The 5,000-nt window shown below is 53.1% G+C and overlaps 1 non-coding gene across 1 annotated transcript in view; it reads right to left on the bottom strand.

Moving 5' to 3' along the window:
* LOC126317183 (small subunit ribosomal RNA) overlaps positions 1–1,384 on the bottom strand; it is a 1,893-nt gene extending 509 nt beyond the window's left edge. The window contains exon 1 of the ribosomal RNA XR_007556462.1: positions 1–1,384. This exon is cut by the window's left edge and continues 509 nt beyond it. This is a non-coding gene — a ribosomal RNA (small subunit ribosomal RNA).
* Positions 1,385–5,000: the final 3,616 nt, after the last annotated feature.

The raw sequence follows: 5,000 nt of genomic DNA, 5'->3' as shown, positions 1-5,000 counted from the left end.
AATCGCTCCACCAACTAAGAACGGCCATGCACCACCACCCACCGAATCAAGAAAGAGCTATCAATCTGTCAATCCTTCCGGTGTCCGGGCCTGGTGAGGTTTCCCGTGTTGAGTCAAATTAAGCCGCAGGCTCCACTCCTGGTGGTGCCCTTCCGTCAATTCCTTTAAGTTTCAGCTTTGCAACCATACTTCCCCCGGAACCCAAAAGCTTTGGTTTCCCGGAGGCTGCCCGCCGAGTCATCGGAGGAACTGCGGCGGATCGCTGGCTGGCATCGTTTATGGTTAGAACTAGGGCGGTATCTGATCGCCTTCGAACCTCTAACTTTCGTTCTTGATTAATGAAAACATACTTGGCAAATGCTTTCGCTTCTGTTCGTCTTGCGACGATCCAAGAATTTCACCTCTAACGTCGCAATACGAATGCCCCCGCCTGTCCCTATTAATCATTACCTCGGGTTCCGAAAACCAACAAAATAGAACCGAGGTCCTATTCCATTATTCCATGCACACAGTATTCAGGCGGGCTTGCCTGCTTTAAGCACTCTAATTTGTTCAAAGTAAACGTGCCGGCCCACCGAGACACTCAACTAAGAGCACCCTGGTAGGATTTCAACGGGGTCCGCCTCGGGACGCGCAAGCACGCCTTCGGCTCGCCCCACCGGCAGGACGTCCCACGATACATGCCAGTTAAACACCGACGGGCGGTGAACCAACAGCGTGGGACACAAATCCAACTACGAGCTTTTTAACCGCAACAACTTTAATATACGCTATTGGAGCTGGAATTACCGCGGCTGCTGGCACCAGACTTGCCCTCCAATAGATACTCGTTAAAGGATTTAAAGTGTACTCATTCCGATTACGGGGCCTCGGATGAGTCCCGTATCGTTATTTTTCGTCACTACCTCCCCGTGCCGGGAGTGGGTAATTTGCGCGCCTGCTGCCTTCCTTGGATGTGGTAGCCGTTTCTCAGGCTCCCTCTCCGGAATCGAACCCTGATTCCCCGTTACCCGTTACAACCATGGTAGGCGCAGAACCTACCATCGACAGTTGATAAGGCAGACATTTGAAAGATGCGTCGCCGGTACGAGGACCGTGCGATCAGCCCAAAGTTATTCAGAGTCACCAAGGCAAACGGACCAGACGAGCCAATCCGATTGGTTTTGATCTAATAAAAGCGTCCCTTCCATCTCTGGTCGGGACTCTGTTTGCATGTATTAGCTCTAGAATTACCACAGTTATCCAAGTAACGTGGGTACGATCTAAGGAACCATAACTGATTTAATGAGCCATTCGCGGTTTCACCTTAATGCGGCTTGTACTGAGACATGCATGGCTTAATCTTTGAGACAAGCATATGACTACTGGCAGGATCAACCAGGGAGCTGCGTCAACGAGAGCTGAGCAGCCGGCCGCCCGGGAGTGTGTCCCGAGGGCCCGCGCGAACACGCAAGCGTCCGCTCAATTATTCTGCAAACAGGAGGAGGCTGAGCTCCCCTGCACGATACACCTCGAAACCCTCTCAGGTCCCGGCGGCGCGCAGCGCCGTCCTAAGTACTTGGTCGGGTTCGAGAGAGGCGCAATCGCCCGGAGATAGGCGAGTAGACGCTTTCAGTGCGAACACCCGTGCTCCCAACTGAGCTTGCCGCTGCCGACAGAGGCCCGGGAGCGTGCTGTCGTGGCATTGCCGGCGGGAAACAACACGCGCCACCTACGGTGACCGGCAGCTCCAACGCCAGCGCCACAGAAGGGCAAAGCCCCACTTGGGTGCAGAAGCGAACTCTCCCAGCACAGCGCACGCGCCAACACGTCCGCAGAGCTGCGATACAAACCACCTGCGAGAACCGCTGGGGGCGACCGAGCAGCAGACGGCGTCGCGACGCCGAGTGCCGGGCGGCGGCGCATCCTCAACGCACACAGTCCGCAATCGGACCAGCACACTGCAGATGTCCACCGCGCTTCGCACCGGGCTCGGCAGAACCCACTTTGGCCGCCTGGCGCCGCGCGCCGGGTGCGCCGGCGCGTAGCTGGGACGCCAGCCGGGCCCGTCGGCCGGCGCTCCTGCCACTGGGCGCCCCCCACCAGCCGGCTGTAGTGCGTGCGCTCACGCAGCGCGCGGCCAGCACGCCGCGCGGCCCCCCCTCACCGGCCGGGGACTGTCCCACCAAGCCACAGCCTCGTATCGCTTCATACCCACATGGCCAACTCAGGTTCGGGGGCATGGCGGGTACCGCCGAAACAACCGGTTCACAGATGTACCGATCGTCGCTATCACCGATGCACCTGCAGCGCGAACAACCGCTCAACAACTGATTTCCAGTTCATTTGCGGATCTTTGGCAGCAAACGTATACGTCAATCAACATTTGCGAAATCTACGATTCTGGCATGCCTGCATGTTATGTGTCACGACACGCTACATCAGCCCATATACACACTACGGCACGTACACGAGAGAACACGTGGAAGATGGTCCGCGCACGTGTGCAATGTCCCTTGCGCGGTCGACTGTCAACCGGCCTCTGTAGCATGTCGCAGATGTGGAACGCGGTCCACCGTGGTATCATGTTGTGTGGGGCAATACGATTAAATAGGAAAACCCTCGTCGCTACATCAACAGACGGCTCACGCTGATTCCCGGCAGAGGGAGGGGGGGGGGCCAACATGCAATACTTTCGTCCGTACCTACCACATGTCTCTACGGCGTACAACAGTGCAATCTCGCTGTAATGGGGAGACGAGACAAGTAGCATCGTGCACAACATATGGCCCTTATGATTCGCCATTGTAGGGCGCAGCCGGTGTACGGTCAAGCATGTGCCACATTATGTCACTCAGTACGTAACGACGGATGATCAGTGTGGGTTACGCGTACATCAGCGGACAGTCCACACAGGCCGTACCACAACGTACACTGACTGCATCGACAACCAAATGCAACTGAACAGCTGCAAGGCTCATTTCACAAACAAACGCCTGACCGACCAGCTTGGAAGGGCAGGAGGGGAGGGCGATATTCGTTCTGTAGCGTTACACCCTTCCAGTGGTTAGCGGGACTGTGTAGAAAGTACGCAACACTCGAAAGACATTTACGTGAGGGTACGCACCATGGCATCGAGAAATACACATGACACCAGAGGATCCAAGCAGTGAACTATGTTCAGAGGGTTGCTGTTAGGCAAAGCTACATTCCTGTGACGTTACATGTGACAGTTAAGGTGCAGTGAAAGTTAGGTTAAGGTGCAGTGTAAGTTAGGTTAAGGTGCAGTGTAAGTTAGGTTAAGGTGCAGTGTAAGTTAGGTTAAGGTGCAGTGTAACTTAGGTTAAGGTGCAGTGTAACTTAGGTTAAGGTGCAGTGTAACTTAGGTTAAGGTGCAGTGTAACTTAGGTTAAGGTGCAGTGTAACTTAGGTTAAGGTGCAGTGTAAGTTAGGTTAAGGTGCAGTGTAAGTTAGGTTAAGGTGCAGTGTAACTTAGGTTAAGGTGCAGTGTAACTTAGGTTAAGGTGCAGTGTAAGTTAGGTTAAGGTGCAGTGTAAGTTAGGTTAAGGTGCAGTGTAAGTTAGGTTAAGGTGCAGTGTAAGTTAGGTTAAGGTGCAGTGTAACTTAGGTTAAGGTGCAGTGTAACTTAGGTTAAGGTGCAGTGTAACTTAGGTTAAGGTGCAGTGTAAGTTAGGTTAAGGTGCAGTGTAACTTAGGTTAAGGTGCAGTGTAACTTAGGTTAAGGTGCAGTGTAACTTAGGTTAAGGTGCAGTGTAACTTAGGTTAAGGTGCAGTGTAACTTAGGTTAAGGTGCAGTGTAACTTAGGTTAAGGTGCAGCGTAACTTAGGTTAAGGTGCAGCGTAACTTAGGTTAAGGTGCAGCGTAACTTAGGTTAAGGTGCAGCGTAACTTAGGTTAAGGTGCAGCGTAACTTAGGTTAAGGTGCAGCGTAACTTAGGTTAAGGTGCAGCGTAACTTAGGTTAAGGTGCAGCGTAACTTAGGTTAAGGTGCAGCGTAACTTAGGTTAAGGTGCAGCGTAACTTAGGTTAGGGGCCAACGTGGGTTAGGTTAGGGGCCAACGTGGGTTAGGTTAGGGGCCAACGTGGGTTAGGTTAGGGGCCAACGTGGGTTAGGTTAGGGGCCAACGTGGGTTAGGTTAGGGGCCAACGTGGGTTAGGTTAGGGGCCAACGTGGGTTAGGTTAAGGGCCAACGTGGGTTAGATTAAGGGCCAACGTGGGTTAGGTTAAGGGCCAACGTGGGTTAGGTTAAGGGCCAACGTGGGTTAGGTTAAGGGCCAACGTGGGTTAGGTTAAGGGCCAACGTGGGTTAGGTTAAGGGCCAACGTGGGTTAGGTTAAGGGCCAACGTGGGTTAGGTTAAGGGCCAACGTGGGTTAGGTTAAGGGCCAACGTGGGTAAGGTTGCCAGAGATGTGTCAAATCAGGATGTACGTTTGGCTGGTGTCAGGTGGTGGGTTGGTTCGATGTCTTTACCAGGGGTGTTGCCAAAGGGTATTTTATTACTTGTACCTTTTGTGTTGTGGCGTGGCGTTGCGTCTTGTGTTGATACTGGGTGGACCACTGTGGGTGTTGCTGGCTGATTTGAGCTGCGTTGTTTGCGGGTGATGTGAGACATTGTGTCTTATTAGTGGACGTCACGTTCCTCTTGTCGTTCTTTGGATAGTGTCCTGTGGCAGCGAGGATAAAATGGATGTTGTTGAACGCTAGTGCTTTGGTGCTTTCGCTTTGTTACACACGGAGTGGACTGTGAGATAGGGTGACTGGGTCGAGTGCGGTTCACACTGTCCTCCCCAGTTTACAGTATGTATCATCTATGTATGTGGTCCTGCATCATTTACTAAGGAGGGACGTCAGACGACTGAAATATTAGTTATGTACTGATGTAAAGCAGAATGCTTACCTTCCACCAGTGGGCGAGTATCGACTCTGCCCCAGCGTTGCCACCGCAGGAAGCGGTGTCGGAAACACTACCCGCACACCGTCACCACTGTGCGGGGGCAC

Source organism: Schistocerca gregaria, unplaced genomic scaffold, assembly GCF_023897955.1.
Source record: "Schistocerca gregaria isolate iqSchGreg1 unplaced genomic scaffold, iqSchGreg1.2 ptg000623l, whole genome shotgun sequence".
Taxonomy (NCBI): domain Eukaryota; kingdom Metazoa; phylum Arthropoda; class Insecta; order Orthoptera; family Acrididae; genus Schistocerca; species Schistocerca gregaria.
This window is presented reverse-complemented; position numbering and strand designations above follow the sequence as displayed.